At 37.8% G+C, this 22,939-nt stretch overlaps 1 long non-coding RNA gene across 1 annotated transcript in view; it reads right to left on the minus strand.

The window, feature by feature from the left end:
* Positions 1–2,159: 2,159 nt before the first annotated feature.
* LOC143353598 (uncharacterized) overlaps positions 2,160–22,939 on the minus strand; it is a 101,926-nt gene continuing 81,146 nt past the window's right edge. The window contains exon 3 of the long non-coding RNA XR_013082174.1: positions 2,160–2,292. This is a non-coding gene — a long non-coding RNA (uncharacterized LOC143353598). The remainder of the gene's footprint in view (positions 2,293–22,939) is intronic.

Raw genomic sequence — 22,939 nt, forward strand, 5'->3', positions numbered from 1 at the left:
CTTATTTTCTTACGTGCGTTTAAACGAATTTCGCTCACTGTAGGTGGAAAAAAAGTCAATTTCAAGGCTGGTCCAAATTGTAGGAAACGTACATTGAAATCCTCTGTACGTTCCGAAGAATACTCGTCAACGTTTGATCCATTAATACATACAGTATAATGGTTAACTTCAACAGAGCCGAGGACAGCGAATGCAGGCAATTTCGCAACAGTCAATATCTATCAATCAGTCGGACTGTCCCTATTTTCAAAGATGTCTTTATTCTCTCGGCGTCGTCGCCACACATCTGCCTCTCGTTTCGTTTCTACGTGGATACCATTAAAAGACTCGGCAAAGGCTTTCAGGATGGGGACATCCGTTTCACTCCAGAGAATCGATGCACTGTACGTCCTGCTTATGTGCATCCTTGCCTCTAATTACCTCGGATGAAGACATCACCATAGTCTCGGCGATTCTCCCAAGAGAATCCTAGTTTAGCCACCACGAGAACGAATCGTTTTGTGTGTCTCTACATTTCACCGATTATTTATTATCTTTACGAGCGCCGGTCATTATTCTCGCGTTCATGGATGGTCTCGTTACGTCTAATGACCTCGATATGCACCGCCGCACGATGCGAATTAGAGAAATACACGGAAAACTTTTATAAAATTGCGGGTAACTTAAATCCCGCTGGAAATGTTGTTTGCTTATCATAGATTATTATTTGTAGACATAGTTGGTGCACTGGATAGTGCGAATTATTAATAAAGAATGATAGTGGTTTAGGCAAATGCCATTCCTTTGGGAAACTTAGTTTAGGTTACGTATAGTGCGGAGAATCCGTAAGTGATGGCGCTACTTCGTGCATTGAAGTCTCCAGAGATTTATTATATTCGAAGCTCTATAGGATTTTTACCAAGCATAAAATAAACGAAAATATATTCTAATTAAGTTACATGTTCTGTTTTATTTAATGAACGTAAAGTTTACACTGATGCACCAGACATATTAATTTTAACAATGTTTATACACCTATTGATTCAAAACACAAACGAACAACATTAGAACAATATAGAACTACTAAGAAATATTGAAAATTTTAAATCCTTACTAACAATATTGTTTTATATTATACGTCATAGTTTTTTATACCGGGTGGTTCACGAGAAACAGGCTACCTAAATAGCTCCGTTAGGCTTAGAAATAAAAGAAAATGTTAGAGAGAAAAGTTGTTCTGTTAAAGGAGGCAAATATGGTGATATAAAAAAATGTTCCAATAGTAGTCGTTTTCAAGGTTTTTTGAAGGTCATCGATGGTTTTTAAATAGCACCATATATTTTTAACTTCACAGTGCTGTAGCTGATGTCAAGATGAGTTCTCACTATGACCTTTAACTGACCTTGAACTAGAAAATTTATGATAAAGCAATGATAACTTCAAAATGTGCAATCATTTTATTTGAATTAAATTAAATGTTCGAAATTATGACCTTGAGCGGTAACACAAGCATCTAAACGTTTTACAAAGCAATAAATTGTACTTTCAATTGTTTCTGTTGGAAAAACTTGTGGTTTCAAGAAGGGAGTAAGAGACTCACGTAAACAGAGTCTCCGTGCGTAACAATGTTGAGAATCTATTAAAAAATAAGGTTTAACACTTCAAGTTTGAATTTGAAGTATTAATTTTATGATGTATCTTTGACAAATTTAATAAAGAGAAGTCACTGACTTCCTTAATTCCAGGTGCTATACATTATAGTCAAATGACCGAAACTATAAAAATGGTGGAATATACATTCTTATAATAAAATAAGCCCTGCTCTGCTAAATAGGCTCTATTATAATAAAATTTGTAGAAAATCTACATAAATTTAATGTTGTCATGTTCATGAAAAAAAAAACATTTCTCAAATACTTTTAATGCTTGGTACGTTCAGTGTTAATTACGTATATGAATTAATAACATGCATATATAAATTTAACTTTCTTCAAACAGCTTCCAGGATAATGTTAGAATTATGCAAAGATAAAAATATGTGAAAATTGTTATGGTATTGTAGATGCGCAACATTCGAAGTAGAATAATTTCTCGATGCATGAATGAATTATGTCACGCGAGTCTAAGCTGACCCAGTCTCTGATCAGTTAGTGTCAAAAGTAGCTGGTGCGGTGACTCACCATTATGAAGTCTGCTTTTAGAGGTGCGTAGGTGCTCGATAATGGAGGTGAGGGGTCTGCGGCCACTACCGCTACCACCCCCACAACTCCAAGGGGAGTCACGCTCTGAGCCCTCCGCCAGGTTGTCACAGTCCTAGAAAGTGAGAACAGAGAAAAAGACAAAATTAGACGGAGACAAGCAAGGATGACGGAAACAGCCCGGCGTGCCGCCATTTCCCACGGTTTACCACGATTCTGTGAATTCCGGTGTCCTCGTGTACTCACTGAGCAGGACGATTCAGGTAAAAGCTACGGGGACTCTCGTTGACTGTAATAAGGAGAGCGATGGTGGAACTATATCTTGTGGGAGGGTCGTGAAATCTCAATGAACAGTTGAAATACGACAACCTTATTTCTGAAGGTACTTTTACTACATTATACTTATCACAAAAACCATCTGGTTCAAACCATTAATTAAATCAAGGAGCATGCAAGCATCTGAATATTAGCCGCTCAAATCAGACGTGTCTCGCGCAGTAAATTTTATTATTTAATAAAAATCTGTGGATTCTTCATAATTAATTTAGAATATATTACTGGTAAACTATTGATTTTTAGAGTAGCTAAACTCTATACTATGGTACACTTGTTGTTCATAAATGCAATTAACTTTTTTGCATTAAAGCTGTAAATAAATAATAATGATAATAATAACTTTTTTGCAGACTTTTATCAGTGCACTATGTAAATTTATTTCTAAGATACATAACGCTTCCCTTACCTTTGCAATACTATATTATTTTAGTAGTTGCCTGTACTGTATAGTGTGTAATAAGCAACATGGTTTTTTATAAGGCAAACTCTTTAACTTTATATCTTATCAAATAGTACATAACAATTAAATGTGATTTGAAAATATAAATATACTGTTAGTATTTTACTACACATATACTTGTTGTGTAACATGAAAGATTCTTAGAAAATATAAAAATTATTTCGCAAAAATACAAGTAAACTTGTAATATTTATAAATTCATGTAGAGGTTAATCAAGGCAGATTAAATATTTTTATAAATTGTGAGATTAATCAAATTTATGGGCACATAATTTTAGCATACAAGTATCCCTAATTTTTATGTACACTCTAATATAATACCGTCGAAATCACTCTAAAAGCAGTCTACACGCGATCGAAGCATATTACTGTGAACCAACAATTTTTCCAGCGCCAAGATTCAGATACTCCCGGCTCCGGAATCATATTTATGACAGAAAAGAATCCCATAAACCATCCGACAGGTTACGCCTCCTAGGGTCAGGTTAATCTTCAATCTCCCCGAACCGTTTACGCATCGGATCACCATAAAAATGCTGTTAGAAAGCCACGAGCCCCGAACTGGACGTCGTTGCCTCGCGGGGAGGAACAAATTTAATCAAATCTTAAACCGTTAATCCCACTAAATCATATTTCCCTATACCTCCCCTGCGGTTTCTCGAAAATAACGATAACTGAAGAATTTTATCCAGTTCATTCGTTACTGTAATTATAATAAACACTGTACGCGAAATTAAACGATTTTAAAGTCAGTAGAATATCCGGCAGATTTTTGTTTAACACTAATGTTAATGCCTGGGGACCCAGATATTTATTCTCAATCTCAATTTATTTTTAAAATTTTGTGTACGTTTTTGTAGACAAACAGAAAAATTTCTGTAGATTTATACTTCTCAGGTAATTATAAATTAATTTATACGTGGGGTATAGAAATATCCAGTAAAAAAATTCTAATAATAATATGGTATTGTTGAACGCTGTAGAAACTTTTCAGTATTCATATAAGGGTTAATATGTAAAAATAATTTAATCGTGTAACTTCTAAATTATAATATTACTTTAACAGTGAATAGCCTGTTAAATGGTTAACCACAGAATATCTCGATTGCGTTGAAAATGTTTAATTTATATTTTTCCCGAAAATACTGAAAAATTACAGTACTAAAAAGTACAGTAAGATTGTGACATCTTTACAATGACTAATGGTTTTTCATAGAAGGATTTTCATGTTTCGAGTATTAATGGATTCGAAAACCGACATAAATTTTTCCGCATGAAATATTGACACTGTTATTTAGTAAGTAGGACGACGTGTCGTTATAGGAATTATGTCCCGCATGGACGAAACAAGTCTTAAATTCAGTTACTTTATGCTCTGCAACATGTATGCCAGTACTTATAATTCAACAGTAACATATGCGACCCTCGGCATCCAAACTGACCAACTTCATAAATTCAAACGCAGAAAAGATTCACAGTGTTATAAACACTGCCTCGCGAAAACCTACTTTGATCAACACATCTACAAACATATTAATCAATCAATTGTTTTAACATATAGTCATCATTTTATAATATATAAAAATGTGACCAAATAAAAGGTATTCGAACCATAACTTATTTAATAATACAATAAAAAGGTAAAAAGAAAAAGGTAAGTAGAAAAGTTTATCACTCATTATTATTCATGCAAAATAAAAATTGTCTGCATCGATTGCGACAGAAAGGAGTTACATAAAAATTGATTCGTACTCTTAATAATTTTAATTATTAATTACTTATAGCAATTAATTTCATAACCTAATTTAATAGATTGTAATAACGATTAATGCCCAAGTTTGTTAAAACAATTGACCAGCAATTGAAGTGTTAAACATGTTCGAACCCTTATATAAAAAGATTTCACAGTTCGTTGCACAACATCACTACACACTAAATTCAAACCAAAACAATCGATCCTCTCATTTCTCTCCAATCATGAGGTTAATCATACTGATAAACAAGATCTCGATCCAGCTCGTACCTCGCCTCTCTACCCGCTCCTCGCCCGGAAGAATTAAAATCCTTGTTCAATCATCGGTTCCCTTTGCGTACGGTCGCCGATTAAAAAGCGCCCTTACATTCTGCGGCTAATGACGCATTAAACAAGCCCGCCGGTACTAGGCGGCGTCATGAATCATCGCCGGGGTCCGTCCGGCGATCGTGTACTTTTTCCCCGATCGTCGTACGTTACCGATCGACAAATTCCCTGGTTCCGGTCCCCCATAAATCTGTTCGGGGATCGCAGCGAGGATTAGCACCGCGCTGGCTCCAAGCTGGAAACGACGGAAGGAAAGCAAAGGCGAACAAACTGAAGCAAAGCGGAAGAGAGAGGAGTGGGGATGGTCGTTCTTAACGCTAGTCAACGTCAAAACAACGGGTTCCAATATTTTTACAATTATTGAAATTGTAAAGATGCATCGATGAGAAATTATTCAACAATTCCTTTGTGTATATATTATAAAAAGAACGGCTACAAATTTGGATAGATATAGTCTTGTTATTTTTACAAAGTAACAAGTAAAATAGTAATTTTAAGTGCTCCGTAAACCTAGTATAAATCTTCGTGCCACTTATATACTCCATTGCGTCAAACTTGATCAAAAGTACTCGCTTGCATCTACGTCTATAAGTTACGACGAATGGAGTATAAATCGAAAAACGCAGCGCCGCACAATGGGCAATTTGGACGAAATCGGATTCAAAATCAAAGAACTTTCGATAGAAATGAGGTAGAGCGATGAAACTTTTTTTAAATTAAAGCTGAAACTTTGTAGAATATGGGAAAAATAGGGAGATTATTACCATCCAATCATTTCAACGAAAAAATGACTTCATTAGTTTTTGTCACAAAAATCTATTTTTTGCAAAACCCTGAGGTCGTAGACAAATTTTGAGACCAGATTTGAAATCAGCGTGAAAAAATCTATGGGAAATGATGTATAGCATGTTAAAAAAAAAATTTTTCCGCGCGTGGTATTGGAAAAACCATAATTTTCTTGAAATTGTGCAAGTTTAACGAATTTTGCTCAAGGTTAAAAAACGTTCGTACCATAATCTCCCTATTTTTCCCATATTCTACAGAGTTTCAGCTTTAATTGAAAAAAAGTTTCATCGCTCTACCTCATTTCTATCGAAAGTTCTTTGATTTTGAATCCGATTTCGTCCAAATTGCCCACTGTGCGGCGTGACGCGTTTAGGGAGGAAAATACGTCATATCTTAATGTGCGATTGACAAAACTGAATTCTGGCTGATCGTGGATGTGATTCAGGATAACAGTGGTACACAGAGTTTAGTGTGGTGAGAGTAGCTCAGTAGTAGTGGAATGGAGGGGACCCAGTGTTGCCAGATCAGAATTGACTCGAATCGAGGGGAAAAAGTTACGCCCTCTCCCTTCCAGAACCGTATTAGTCACGCGACATTGTGACACATGTACGACAGAGGCGAAACGCGTCACGTGACCGAGCCGCGGCGGAAGCGTGGGGAAACAGCGTCGTAGAAGGGAAAAGGTAGAGTGGGAGGTAAGTATTAATTTGGCGACTCTGGTGTGACCCGCGGGCTACCAGTTCTTCAGGTGTGATTTAAGTACAGTGAATTCTCGATATATGTCAACAACGCGGGTCTTGCCAGCGACATATATCGTCCAGGAGACATACCCGAGCCGTGTTACGTTTACACTCCTCGGCGTCCGAGGCCTCTCGAATTTTGTGGCCCCTCACGGAGTATGCCCCGCGGTAATGGGGATAATTCCGCGACATTTATCATCCAGGCCTTGGCGACATATATAGAGAAATCACTGTACTAATACAACTTACTTACTAAGCTTCTTCGTATTCCCCTCTCGCGCTCGTGCGAGTCGGTAGTAGGGGTAGCTACTCGAGCGTTGGCAGCTCGTGAGCAATCAGTTGTTCTGATATAGTGGGTGGAACACGTGTGTTGTAGGAAACGAATTAATATATCTTCAAAAACTTTGCGAAAGGGTGTCGCCGAATAAGGAGGTCAAAAGTGTCCCCAAACCGAATTGAATTTACAATAGGCCATGTGCCCCCACTTTGAAAAATCTAAAAAAATTATATGTTAACAACCATAACGAGATGCTAAAACTGTGAAAATATAAACTTAGTATCTCGTAAATTCTACAAAAAATCGGCATTTTAAAATTTGTTTCATTTTTTAAAATTCGGTTTCGAAGCTAACAGTTCTGGAAAAATTCATAGGTGTGTATTCTAATAGCTCAAATATGCCTGATTTTTCCCAGAATTTTCAATTGAAGAGGATAAGCGAAATTAGGGAAAAACCCGATTTTCTTTGACACCCCATTACTACCCCCCACATCGACATATAGGTTTAAAAATTGGCACACAGTATTTTCTTTGAATAAGCTATCGAATGGCCTATTGCAAATTCAATTTGGTTTGGGGGCACTTTCTGAACTGAATTGACTACACCCTTTCTTTACTGAATTTAAAACAGATTTGAAGATTGAAGCTTCCCCTTTACAACGATTCCCTAAAACTTGATGATGAAGAACAAATATCGTATATTACCGTAAAGATGGCGGCACACCTTTCAATCAATGGTCAGTAGAACCAAGAAATCATACATCAAGTTTCAGGGGGTCGTTGTAAAATTGAATTGTGATGTAATTAAACGATTTTATGAAGATCTATATAACTAGCGCGAGGAGCAGTGCTGTGTTTCTCGTTCTGTAAGGACAAGCTGCCGGTATAAAGTTTTCCATAAAGCAACTGTGGATGATACAAGTTATTAGAACCATCGGCATAAGTCGACAATCTTGCAAGAAGGACAGGAAGGGGAAGGGAAGAGAAAGGAGAGGGACGGTCGTTCTTAGGGACGAAAACGCGTCTTATCGTAATACGATCGATAAAACTGGATCCTCGCGGACCGTTGGCGGGATCCAGGATAACGCTGTCGGGCATGACACGTCTCCCAGCCGATAAACGAAGCTCCCAGCCCACGGGATCGGCGAGGAAACTCGATGCGAGATCCTCGTCGTCAAGGGCTGCGGATAATCGACTTAACGACGGGGCTTAACGACTTCTCGGTAACGGTCCCGAACGGGCTTCGTCGTCGCCCGGCATTACGATCCGCGGGAATTCTAAACTTGGGCCTTGTCCGCCGGAGCCCTGGCCGATCCCCAGACTCTCTAGCGGCTCTATAATGCACGGGCGACACCGCCATACGTGTCATGGGGAATCGATCCGATCCGGTTGTAAGCCGACCTAACCATAAGTCCGAGAGTGGACCAGGCGTGCTCGTCGAACAAGAGTACTTGCCTCCCCGAGCCACGGAGAAACTTGAATTCGAATTTATTGCGGGCTCCAGGAATGCCCCGTGCCACATTCGCTGTCCAAAGTGGATAATCAGTTCATCCAATGGAGTCCATTTTGAATATTCGATGAATTCTTAAAGAGACTTCAGTTTCAGAACTTTTTTTTAAAAAAGCACATTGACTTTTTTTCGAAATGAGCACGTTATTAACGATATAAGAAAATTGTACAACTTATAATATTTTTTTACTTCTTTCTTTTTACTAAACAACCACTGTATGTTTTTTTAACATCAAAGTACGTTATTGCGTTTCAACGCTACAGCTATTAGAAGAGGCTATTTTACATTATTTTATGAAAATATGATCGATGTATTTGTTCAGACTTTAAGCAATTTTTATGACAATATAGGGTAATAGACCAGATTACTGTAGGGGTACCAATTACTGTACCTACATTGATAGATTTTTAAAGCATAATAAATATAAAAAAGAGGTATTAAATTTTTCTCATTAAAATTAGTTAATATACAGAGTGCCTCGCTTAACTCGACCATCTAAAATATCTCTCTTATTTTTTATGATGGAAGAAAGTTTCACAGGAAAATATTAGTTGGTTCAGAGGGACAAATATTATGATAGGCAAAAAAATTTGTTTAAAGTTATATTTTTTGAGATTTCAAGGTCATATTTTCATTATCGCTATACGATAGCCAAGGTTAAGACGAATCCAACGACCTGTAATATTATGACCTTCACGTGACCTTGAGTACGAAAAATTCATATGTTATCACCAACGATTCCACACCGTACATGGACGATGGTGTACAACTTGTCGAAGCCGTTTCGGGTTTTCAGTGCACCAATAGTGCATATTATGTGTATTCAGTTGTACATGGTTAGAAAAAGTAGCTTCGTCAGTAAAGAGAACGTCATAAAAGAAATGTTCTTTTCTTTGTATTTGCTGTAATGTCCATGTGCAAAAAGCAACAAGATTCTCAAAGTTGTTGCCATGAATATGGTACGGATGAAATTTATGACGATGCAATATTCGGCACACATTTGCTTTGGAAATGTCTAAAGAACGTCCAATTTTTCAGACTTTCCAGGCTTTGATCGTTTTTTGTTCAGTGATTTAATACTCCCTCTTTTACAAAACAATTGAACTATGCGGTTAAAACTTTTTCGGGAAGGATGATTTCTCTCAGGGTATCTTTCTGCGTACAGTTGAGATGCTCGTACTGAGTTATTTGTAGCCTCACCATAAACTAAAATCATTTCTATCTTGTCTGCATCACTGTACACCATCGTTTCAGAGAAGTGAGGTCGTTGGATTCGTCTGGACCTTGGCTATCATATAGCGATAATAAAAATGTATCATTCCTTTCGAAAAAACTTCGGTGAACTTGAAATCTTAAAAAATATAACCTTAAACAATTTTTTTTTTGCTATCATAATATTTTCCCCTCTGAACCAACTAATGTGTTCGAGTTGAGTTTGAATATCTGTCAGGTATGGCGCTATTCAATCTAGGCTGACGTCTGTTCGTTACGTACTAAAAGTGGATACTTTACATTACTCGATAAGAATAACATGACTTTATTTATACAGATTTTTAGCGATTTGCATCATAATATGTATGCTAAGAAATAAATTTATTAAATAAAATCCTTTCATCGACATTTCCACGCATGGTAGCTTTTATTACATAGTCTACGGTTAAGCAAACTCTCTTTTAATAAATACAGCGTGTGCAACCACAGCTTAATAACGACAAAATAAACAACTACGATACAGCAATGTAGAAGTACTCCATTCGGATGAAACGTGATAATGATTCTCGATTCATCGAAACGTGATAATTATTGGAGAATTAAGTGCTTGTGAGAGGGTCTTGTACACTTATTTTTCACTTGCACTCTTGTGGTTATTATAAGTGGACGTCATAAAATCAAGAATCGTTCAATTCTTAAATTGTAGCTGTAAGGTACAACCATAAATTACAATAATAAGGACTGTTCGCAAGATGAAGAAGAAAAAAAAATGAAATATCACAGCGCTTTAGGCTGAGCCTGCTATACGTAGCCTTACTCATAAGTCCAATTAGCGGACTCCGGGCGAAACGCTTCTTTCCCTCAAACATTCCAATTTAAATAAACTACCACAATTTAATGTCTTAATTAGTATCGCTAACTGGTGACCACCACGACGTCCAACACAATAAAACAAAGCGTGCGCTGCGATTTTTTGCCGCTTGGCAAAAAGACTTCTATAAAGAGTGCCTCCGAAAGAAGGAGGTAAACACGCTACTCCTTATGTTAATTATAATTATACGAATCCCCATAAAATCGTTTGGTCACGCAGCATAATTAAAACTAAACATTTTACGATTTTTAACGCGTCGATCGCCGAGTTGACGACCGTACAAACCAGATAAAATTCGGAGCAGTCTATTCAATGACACAATAACTGAAAAGTTTAAATTTATGAGATTAATCATTGTTTGCATTGATTTCAACATACAGAAGCCAGATAGAAAGTTTATTCTTCCATTCATAATTTTGACAAACCGAAAATAACTGGTATTCTCAATCTCTCTGTTAATATATCTTTAAATTACACTTATTCATTTTTGTCATAAATGCTTAAAATTCGCAGTAATTACTTTTCTGGTATTTAAATGTTTTCGGTGACTGAATCTACCATAGATTCAACACTATGTTTACGGAGCACTAAAAGTGACTATTTTACATTGTTTAAAATTGTAGTTATTTAGATTTGCAACCATTTTTATTGTAATATGTGCTTAAAGAAACGAATGTATTGAACAATTTTTCACAAGTGCATCATTGCACTCTTAATAATTATAAATATAAAAATTTCGAGACCGTCATTTTGACGGGTCTCGTAAATCTAGTGTTAAAGATCGAAGCTTCCTGTTTACTACGATACTCTAAAATTTAATTGAGAACGACTACCTTTCATAATATAAAATTCAATTTTTTGAGCATTAATGTCTGTTATTTGTAACCAAAAAGTATAAAAATCGATATTTTTTAATCATTTTGTTCTTCGAATTTTTTCTTTATAATAATGTGTAGATTATCATAAATTTCAATAACAATCAACTTTTTATTACCGATTTTTATCGTAGAAAATTTTAGAATAACTGTTATTTTTGGTTCCTGGTTAAAAGTGATCAATCAGGCTCTGTGTCTACTGTCACTCCTTTAACACTTTGACTGCCAAACTAGAAACCTCAAAAATTCCATAAAATCAAAGTAAGTTATTTAATGAAATACAAATTGAAAATGATTAAATGTATGATATTGAGTAATCCTCCAACTTTCTTGCATTTTGCAGATCCTAAACAAATTTGGTACGACGAATATATTAACGTAAAAATGAATTTTAAAACCTGGACAAATAATTCTGTCAGCCACATATGGGTGACATGGCAGCCGACGCGTTAACAGACAAGCGAAAATAGTCTCCACAAAAATGGCAACTCTCGATCAAGAATAGTCATCGCTCGTCGAGGGGGCATCTGATCGGACAGAAAACCGAGGAAACGTCGCGAAAGATGGTTCTCACATAACGAATCTCCGGGGAATCGTAAAGCATAGGAACACGTCTCGTAATGAATGTTGTGGCCTACGTGAATACATATATATCCCATATTAAATTCACAGGAGGCGCTGGGGTAAAAAGGAATAGCGGATGACGGTCCTGGCCACCTGTCTGTCTGTCGCGGTGCCACTCGAGCGGTAATTGCCGAAGAGAGAGGTCCGGGTCGTAATCGTCGCCGCTGTCCCGGTCGTCGATGTCCCTGTCCCCTCGACAAGGGGTTGAGACTCTTCGAGGAACCCGACCAGGAGCCTGGTATACTAAGCTCCGGGCCTGGTGACTCGCCTCGAGTGGCGTAGAGTGTCATCAGCGGTTTGCAACGGCGACGACAAACGCGGGACAGTTTTCGCAAGAAGCTGAAGGCCGTCGACAGTTCCGCGACGGACTCATGCCTGGTGTTTGCCGTTCGCGAAACCGGCACATTGCGACGGAGAGAGGAGAAAACGTTTGTCGATGGTTGTTCCTCGTCTCGTCGAGAAGACATCCTGCCGTTAATAGCGAGCAGGAACCAAGACCCCTGTCCCGCTGGCTCAGCTATGTCGAGCGCAGCCACTCGTGAAAATGATAAAGACACAACCAGACACTCCAGGGCAACCACTTTCCAGGAACAATAAGGTCGGAGGAAGACAGTTTCGAACGCAGCCTCCCTCTTGGATAGAGCATTTCTTGAAAAATCCGTGGACCGTTTAACGCATTTATACGACACACGATGACGAGCAGCTATTTTCGATCGCGATTTCCACGCTGACTTCAAGACCACTATTCCGCGACTGAGTAACGAACGACTAACGAGGCAAGTTGTTTTGTGGAATTGATGATTATGCTGCTGAGTTCGGGATTCCGGAGGGTTATTTTCAGGAGAGGAGAGTGGTCGGCGAGCACCGTGTCATCGAGGATATTATTCCGTTAGAGTCGTGAAGTGATTACAGTTTCGCAAGATTAAAGTGTCAACAACCGAAAGATTCTCTACCTTCGAGATTCTTTAACCTCGTGCAAAAAAAAAATATTGTGACAGCCTAACTGCGCTCACTTCAATGGGTGAACTCTCTACTTTTATGGCCTTGAACCTGGGTTTACTAAAGATTTTCTTATTTTTCCTCTTGAAATATTAGAAATTCAAACGACTCGACAGACCTTACAAAATTGTTCCTCGCGTTCATTTCAATGTGAACTTGCACATCAAAGTCTCTCCGTTATAGTGACCTGTCAAAAATTAATCTACGATTTTTTTGTCGCGGATCAACTCTCGAGTAACTATTGCAATTACATTCTTTTGCAAGATCACATTCAAACGAATGTAGGAAAACATGTTGCCAAAAAAAGTAGACTATGGATTTCATGCATTTATGCCAAAAATGAGCAGGTGCAATACAATAGAGCAAAACGGAAGAATTTAAAACAATTGTTATAATTATTTTGGACACGTTAGAAAATCATAGAATGTTGTTCGCATTTTCTGTGAAAAGTGATCACAAGATTTCCTCAATGAGCCCTCGAACGAACGAACGTGGATGTTCGTTATCGGAACAAAAGGGGGGGGGGGCAATTAATTAAAGCATCAAGGGAGCAAGAGGAAGCAGCAGTCTTTGATCTTCGCAGTGAGAAACGTATCTTAACATTTGAATTTTCGTCGCAGTGGGATGCAGCCTGGTCTGAAATGAGCGCTCGTTCTTCAAATACGTACCTGAAGAACTCCCGCTGGTAACATCTGCGGACCAGCGTAGATCCAGCGTGTTCCGCTGGAACGAAAAAGTTCGCGCCGCGCATCTCCCCGCGGTACAAAGAATTATGAACACGCAGTTACAAATAGATAGTTGAACCGTGCCCACAAGATTTTCTTCGTAATGCCGCTGGGAATGAACAAAAGCTTCCTCTACGGGCTACATGTTGTTCCCGTTGCGTTTAAGGGTTGTAAAGTATACACGCTTAGAATCGACGCTGCGATCATCCTTTAATTTCGTTTACATATTATACGCGATCCTCCTAACATCTCTCGGTTCCGTTCAGATATTTCACCAATAAATACCGACTCATCTTCACGGAATTGTTACAGTCGATAGAATACAATCTGCAAAAAATTATATTCTTCTTTTCAAATAAATAGATATACTTGGAATTTCACATTAGAAATATTACAGCCCGTCGGATTTCGGATTATTTATTTTACAATTATTTAAATTTTGGAGATACCTCCGTTGGAAACTATTAAATCTATTTGCCATCGTTAGACTGCGAATGTTTATGCAAATAAAATATGTCAGAGCATGCAACAAATATGCAAGAAAAATGTAAGTAAATATGAACGAAATATGCAGTATATGCGGGAAATATGCAGCACACAAACGAAACGTAGTATAATTTATATTGTCATATTTAATTGCTGTAATTTGAATTACAATAAATTACCATGGTTTTTCAAGGTTATCAACTGTAAATTGATGGCGTTTATCAATGAATGTTAATTTCTATGCCGAAAATGATCGGTCGACATCGCAAGATGCAAGAGGGGCATATTTCAATTTTTATTCCTCCTGTGCACAGCTGTATTTGCATACTGCGTTAATTGGGACTTTTTTTCACATTTAATCTTGATATCAAAGTATAGAATATGCTAGATTAATACATTCCTGCCTTAATTAAAAGAAATAATTATCAATTACACATTTGAAAAGATATCAAGCTCTATATCGCTTGCCTTACAATAAACGTCTTCTCTATTATTAACAAAGTTGTTTTCAGCTATCAAGGCGATCCAATTATTCAGCATTGTGTGCCTAGAAGATTTTGCTATGTATTCACTTTTATAATTTCCACTATAATCGTTCTTCTGAGAACATCACTAATTTCTACCGGTACTATTCTCGCTGTGTTGCCACTTCAATGGTTTCCAATAATAACGTGTATGATGTATGTATGTGATCTAGATGTTAGGTCACTGATATTTGTCAATAATACGTTACGATAGTTGTAGATATCGATCATAAATGAATCGTATTTTTCACAATGTACATTTATTACATATGCACGGAATATGCATTATATTTGTGCATATGTCGTTAGAATAAAATATGCAAAACAGATGCAATATGCAAAATGTCAAAATTAAAAAATATATTTTCAGAATCTTTTAATGACAAAACATATTCCTGTCCAGGTCTCATAACGTTACCTGTCTCCTGTAAAAATATGCATTTGCATAAACATCCGCAGTCTAGTCATCATATATTACAATAAAAACGCACAATATTTGAAGTGCTGCAATCGTATAATATTCATGAAGCAATTTATATGCTATTCTTAATGCTCAGTAGTTTCAGTTTTAAAATCGTTCCAAGTTTTTAAATTTCTGATCAATTACTAATATTCTTCAACACATTCTCGAAACTCTTCAATGCTATAACAGAATTCATCCTATCGTAAAATATTAGGTGTACAAATGAATGCATAGCCCACACGATTAGTTAATTATAATTTTCTTTTGAACAAAAACTCTTTATATACATAACAAGACAATAACAATACAATACAATGTACAATTCAATGTACATGCACAATTTCGAAAAATGTTCCCAATAACTCCGATCATTAATCTCCCGAAGAATTTCAATAATTCCCGCCTCGAAACAATTACGAGGGTAATTCAAGCTCGGGGACGATTGAATAGCGCGGGAACGATCTCAGCGGAGAGTATCGACTATCCAGCGCTAATTACAAGTCGTGGGGTTAATTGCTCGATGCAGATGAGTTGACCGCGGCAGCTCCTCGCAGCTCGTCGCTCAGGGTTTGAAGTCGGCCCACGAGAAAGTAATTCGTTTCTGTATTTAATACGCGATCCTCGCGACGATAGGATCTCGTGCACGCTCGCTTTCATTTAGCCGGGGCGTACAAGCGAAAAGGAGAGAGATGAGGAGAGAGAGTGAGATATATATATATAGAGAGAGAGAGCTAGGGAGAGAGAGAGAGGAAGGGAAATAGAGAGCACGAGAGAAAGAGGGATCATTGGCTGTTGCAGGAACCGAGCTTCCATAGGGAGCACGCACGAGGAACAATTACCAGGCGGTTTGTAGGGGGATCGACGCCAGTAAATCGACGACCGCGAATCGCCGGCGAGTTAGCGAGTTTCGAGCGATTAGCCGGCTCGCGCTCTCTGCTTGCAGGGAGCAACCGTGTAACCGATGGAACCTTTCTGCGAAAGCGTAGCCGCGGATATACACGGATATATCGAAGTATATATCGAGGACCCCCCGCGCACCTCGACGAGCCAACGGTATGTCGACACGGCATTGTGCGGCTGATCCCCTGGAATCGGCATGTAATTAGCTAGCCTGGTTGACTACCAGCTGGACGACGAGTGGCGCACGCTAATGTGCCTCTAATGTCGTCTGTCCTCCGCCAATCCTCCCATACCCCTAGCTATGGCCGGCTGCCTAGTGGCCAGACTTTTAGAGCTGAGCCTTTCTTCCTTGTCTCTGTACCAGCGGTGTTCGCTTGCTGCCGAGCCGAATGACTTCATAGTTCGTTGCTACTGAACGATCTTGCGAAACCGAACTGCGTGCTATTTTCGTGTATAGATACTGTTCCTTGATCTTGCGACGTTCAGCGTCGAAAAGAATAGGAAGTAAACAAGACACATCCAGCACAGCATAAAATCTTCTTAACAGGAATAAAAAATTAAATTTGTTCTCAAATTTTCTACGATAAAAGTCATTAATCAAAAGTTTAAATATTATTGAAATGTAAGATAATCTACACAAAATATTAGGGGTACCCATAAGTAATCAAATATTTGCAAAGAATTTGTTTTGTCTTTAGTTCTGTACCGATCTTTGAAGAGAAAACACGTATTCTTTTATAATTTTCGGTAAAGCAGCCTGTGTTCAAAATATTCTAAAATGTATAATTTTTTTTACAACGGTAACAACAAAGAAAATTTGAGATGTTTACGGAGATGTATTGAAGGTCAACAAGTGTCAACGTTGGTTCAGAAGGTTTGCTACTGGTGATTATGATCTCTTTGACAGGCCTCGAAGTGGACGAACAGTTGAATTTGATAATAACACCCTAAATTCTCTAGTGGAAGCTGATCCAAAATTAAGTATACAAGAATTATCGAGAAGCCTTGGGTCCGCATGGTCAACTATACAAAGGCACCTACACGAAATGGGAAAGGCATATAGGCAAGGAATATGGGTACCGCATCAATTATCTGAGACCAACAAGAATATTCGTCGATCGATTTGCACTTCCATCCATCGATTTGCACTTCGATTCATTTCTTAGCAGAATCGTTATCGGAGATGAAAAATGGATTCTTTATGATAACATAAAGCGTTCCAAACAATGGCTTTCTGCAAATTAAACCACAATATCAACCCCTATACCTAGCTTATCACTCAGAAAGCTGTTACTGTGCATTTGGTGGGACTGTCGTGGCATAATTCTCTTTGAGGTGTTGAAACCTGGAGAAACAATTACTGCTGAGTTGTATTGTCAGCAATTACAACGGCTGTATTCAGAACTGAAAAGAGGGCAAAGAAAAAAAAAGAGGGCTGATTGAAAAACGGGACATCTTTAGTCCACAGAAAAGGTGTAGTACTGCAAATTGACAATGCCCCATGCAGCGAAACTCGCTCAGGAAAAAATCAAAGAATTGCAATGGGAAATTTTACCGCAACCCCCGTACTCACCTGATATTGCTCCCTCAACCTATCATCTTTTCAGACTCCCGTATTTATCAAAAGTAGCGTGCATAATTCGCGCTCTGCCCGCAACTCAGGTTAGCGTTGAACGAATCTTTTCTGCTCTAAAATTAACGTTAGATGATTTGCGGTGTAATTTGTCAGGAGAACATTTGGAAAAACTCATGTTTGTTACATTAAATTTTGATTGCAGCATTCTACCATTTGAAAGTTGTACTATTTAATAATGACTATTACAAATTTCCTTCATCAATAATTGTTATGAGCGACCGAAATTAACTTCTCTCATTGATAACTGTTATTAGCGATCGAAATAAATTTCTCTCATTGATAATTATTATAAGTTATTGAAATGAATTTGTCACGACGATATCAATTACCAACAGGGAACAAAATTTTCGGTTACTTATAATCCCCATTTGTAACCAATACGATTTTAGTCGATGATATACTTGTTATTCCATGACTTTTTTCTTTTTGGTTATAACAGTTATGGTCCCTGCTTCTTAATAATATGTTTACAAGACTTTATTGTCGTATTTCTGTCATTCATCTGGTTAAATTGACACCATACTTGGATCATACAGTGGGTGTAAAAAGTATTCGTAGAAAATGAAAGACCTTTTAAAATTGGACTGAACGGCTTGAGTTTTTTTTTTATGTGTTAGAAGGATTAATTTACCAGGTAATGTGTAAATAATTTTTTTGGAAAATTGCAATGACAGAAGTAGAGGTCACGATTTTGAAGTTTTCTATCTGTGTCTATAATGAAAATACGGTGCCTTTATGGTGACTTCTAGGCATTTATTTATTGATTCTAACCAAAATTTTTAATAAAATCGCGATCTACTGTGTTTCCTTTTCGCATCACTGGCGAGCAACACCGTTGATCCAAGGCTAGAGTTACGAGCATCGTTCGCGGATTTTTGCCGAGAACGTTTGCTACGCTCGCCGCGTTTCACCTTTACGTTTTACTGTTGCCTTGGAATTCTTTTCTTGGTATAAGCTAGGCAGTACGTATTTTGTTAGGAATTTTATATCTAGGGAATTAGCTTCGCCTGGAAATTTTTATGGCCAAGAATTCTCATTTACCACAAAGTTACAATGTTGTTCCCCTCTGTCAGAAGTTCAGCGGCGTTGAAGGAATTGATTATACAGTTTCTTGGAACCGCGTTCAATAAATGTCACGTCTTATTGAGCCGGACGTTTGGAATAAATTAAACTTGTAACTCTTACGTCAAATCTTCAGATAAACATAAAATTCATTTAGAATTCTAATCTCTTCGAGGCTGAAAGTCATTCCTGAAAAGACATTAACTGTAATCATTGGAATAAACGATTTCTTGCTTAACCAAGACGATCCTAAATGAATCTGATGTTTATCTACGGATTCAACGGAACAGTTGAAAATTTAATTTAAGCAACGTTCGATAAGATTAACCTTAAACTGGTATAGGTACTAGGTGCGCTCATGACCCTAACAAAATTTCTGTACACTTTTGCCAAATTTTCTCAACTTCTTCAGAACATTTGGATAATTTAATCCTAAATTATATACTTAAAGGAATCTGAGAAAATTTATATAAAATTTTAGAAAGTTTCCAGTATGATATAATTTGTAATTTGAGTAAACCTGTACCATTGAAGAGTTAAAATACTCAGAAAAAATACTATCGGTCACTGTAAGATTATCTGCCCCCCCCCCCCTCTCCAAAAATTAATCATACTTGTACAAGATTTTCAAAGATCAAAATATAAATTTAAAAGTAATAGAGAGATATTAATAGTAGTGTTTGGAATGAATGATCCTCTGCCTAACTAATACATAAATTCAAAAATGTATCTCTGGTATAAACAAGCTTTCATTGTGGGTTTTAGATAATCCTACAGTGACTGATAGAATTTGTTCGCGGGCCGATCGAGCGCCATTAGCAAGATCCATAATTAAGGGAGCACCGATTAATTTCTTAGAAAAATGAACGTCGGACTATTCGTGCGGTCTATTAAATAGTAGACCGTTATTTAAATACGTAGCCTCGTACGGCGAGGCCTGTTTAGTCCCGACCGTGCGGCGATCATTTTTCATCGGGGGATTAAACGACAGACTCTCGGGGACGATCTTATGACATACCCGCTAAAGGAGCCTGCGACGACATCGTCCAGAAGATTATCCCGCCTAGTTGACCGCATCCGCGAAGGGTCTCTATAATGCTGTTAGAAGAAGTTAACAACCGGATGACCCGCAGAGACGATGACGAACGTGACGAGCAAAATAATCGTTCGCATCGATAAACCGAGTAATCCCGTGGAAGGGGTGGCCAGTGAAGACCTCTGGCAAGGTTAGCTCTCATCAAGGACGCATTAGGGAAAGCTTCGATGGACGTCCCGCAGGGAAAGGGTGAGAACGCGCTGCTACCGGCGAGGAAGAGCAACATCGATCAAGACTGTGTTCACTCCAAGGACCAGTCCGCGGGATCCGAGCCATGAATAATTGGCAAAAAAAAATGCGCACGGCAATCCATTTCGTATCGGTTTCACGAAAGTCCCCGTGGATGAGGCCAGGGTGACTCGATGGTTTGCCGAGCAAACGAGGTTTTCGATGTTGGAGCTCGACGTTTGCAAATTTGCAGTCATTCGATGCGCTCGTGGCAACTATCATTGTAGTTCCTTTTTCTTAACGCTACCACTAGCTTTACTATGCTATTCCCTATGCTATACAGCAAAGTTGCGTAATTTGGGGAGGGTTCTTTAAATTGATCATAGAAAAAAATTATGATTTTGACATTAAAAAAAGAATTATGTGTTATGAATCTATACATTAACTTTTTATGTACTGTTAAATAATTAAATCTCTGCGATCGCCCCATATTCGGAAGTGCTCTCAATTTGGGATAATTTTTTATAATAACGAAGTATTGAATGTGGGTTCTTTTTATTTGAATGATTTCTTATTCTTCTTCAGGATTCCATTCTTTTGTTTTCGAATGTATCTAATATTTTATAACGATCTTCATACATCAACAACATCATTCGAAAAATATACTGTAATAAATCATGAATCCCCTATTCTCTATCCGCATTCTTGAAAAAAAAAAAATCTTGAGAAAAATCTGAGACATGCCAAGCACCCAAATATGTACTCTGCAATTCGTTTCAGATTTTTAAATTGAAAATTGTACAAAATTCTAAAATCTCGAAAAAATCGAAAAAATGCAGACTTCACATGGAAGTTATAGATTGATTTTTCACAAGCAGGATTTTCAATTTAAAAATTTGGAACGAATCGCGGAGCATATATTTGGGTGCTTGACATGTCTCAGATTTTTCTCAGAATTTCTAAACATCATTAACTAGGAATAATAGGCCAAAAACCGATTTTTCGATTTTACCCCATAACTACCCTCCCGATCGAGATATAGGGTTATAATTTTACACAGTACGTTTTTTCTTGATGCCCCATCGAATGACCATCGGCCATATAATTCGACTCGGGAGCACTTTTAATCTCCTTATCCGGCTATACCCTTTATAGCACACGTAGAAAATTATAAATCTTAATTTTCTGTGAAAATTAAAGACTTTCAAGAGACTCATAATTAGAAGAAAACTGAGCAGATCAAATGTAGAACAATAAAAACATTTAAAGAATTCAGACATATTGGAGTATTATTTTCAACCGATTAAAATTGTTTAGAAAAAAATCAATAAATATCTAGCTCCTATATCTTGGAATGAAACAATTTTTATTTTGCATAAAACTACTCTACTCGCAACGTAAGGATAACGATTCCAAAGAAAGCGACGCCACAATAGAGGGACTGGCAAGAAAACTGCAGCTTTCCCAATGTTTGCAGTCGTTGAATTATTAAACACAATTCCCCAAAAGACAATGCTCTGTGTCTACATTCTTGAAATTTCCGGCGACGCATAGACACCTGTCCATCAGCTGTCGAGCAAAGCAGCGATTCTACCGTCGCGTCGATGAAATAAAATCTCGCAGACAATTGTACGCGCGCAACAAAACGGGATTCGTGAAAGGCGCGAAATGTCCGAGCGAACGTTATTGAATTAATGCGGCAGCGAACGCGGAAGAGATTGCTCCGCAGGTATTTCAATGAATTTTAATATATCCGAGCAAATCGCCGGCGAGGCGGGGTTCTAAAACGACGGATCGCCGTTTGCCACGCTTTCACCGTCCGCTTTCTACAATGTTGCAGCTCGTCCCGCGTGTAACAGGAGACGCGACTGTTAAGTGATCGACAATCGACAGGTATCGCTCGGAACAATCTTCAGGAAGTGCACCTGCTGAATCAAGGTCACGGCCGGCGGTACGAGCGGATTCAGTTCCGCCCTTTCTCTTCGAAGAAGGATTCGCTGCGAGTTTCTCTAGGCAGTGAGTCGATGCGCGATAGGTGGCACTCTTGAATCCATTTGTTGCAATTAGTGGTATCTGCTACTCTATATTGTACTACTGGTCCTGTGCTAATTGACGTTTATGGAGGACTCCGGGGCAAGCTAATAGGATTTTTAGTTTTTAATTTTTCTCATTTTTATGGGATTTAATTGGTAAGCTGGGATCTGTTGAGACGCGTTCTCTTCTGTTAATTTATCATTGCCTTACTAGTTTTAATTAGTAAGGTAAAAATATATTGAAATCTGCTTTGGTCTCTTCTGTTGCTTTATCATTGTTTTATTCGTACTATTGGTTTAGATATTGTATTAAAATGTGCTTGTCGCTTCTGTTGCTTTGCCATAAGCAATCCTTTGTAAAAATATAATGTACATAAATGATCAAATGCTGATACCCGAAAATAAAGTGTCGTATAAAAAAAAATACTACTACACAATTTTGTTCGTTCACTGGACAGGTGACATATTTTATTGTTTGTGCTTTCAAGAATGGAACCGAAAAATAATTCCTAACAAAGATGCTATTAAAAAAAAAACCAAATGCCTAAGTAGACAGGTATGGTGAACACTGTTAATAAATAGTATCTGAAATTTTTAAATGAATAAGTTTATTTTGGCTGTACTATTGACAGTTTAACTTGACTAGTTTGGCTAACGTGTCTGTGCATTGCTGACCGTTGCTACTTGCTGCAAACACGAAACGTTAATTAAAGATGTTGAAGGTCCTGAAGGTGCTATTTTAAAAAACAAATGCCTAAGCATGAAACGGTGTGGTACTCACTCTTGAAGCAAGGCTCGAAGGGAACATAAGCGACAACGCTTTCAGGAAGCAAAAAGGTGTTCTGCAGTAATGAGTAAATGATGCGGCGATGCGGAGGAACGATTATCGCCAGAAATGCC

This window comes from Halictus rubicundus, chromosome 1, assembly GCF_050948215.1.
Source record: "Halictus rubicundus isolate RS-2024b chromosome 1, iyHalRubi1_principal, whole genome shotgun sequence".
Taxonomy (NCBI): Eukaryota; Metazoa; Arthropoda; class Insecta; order Hymenoptera; family Halictidae; genus Halictus; species Halictus rubicundus.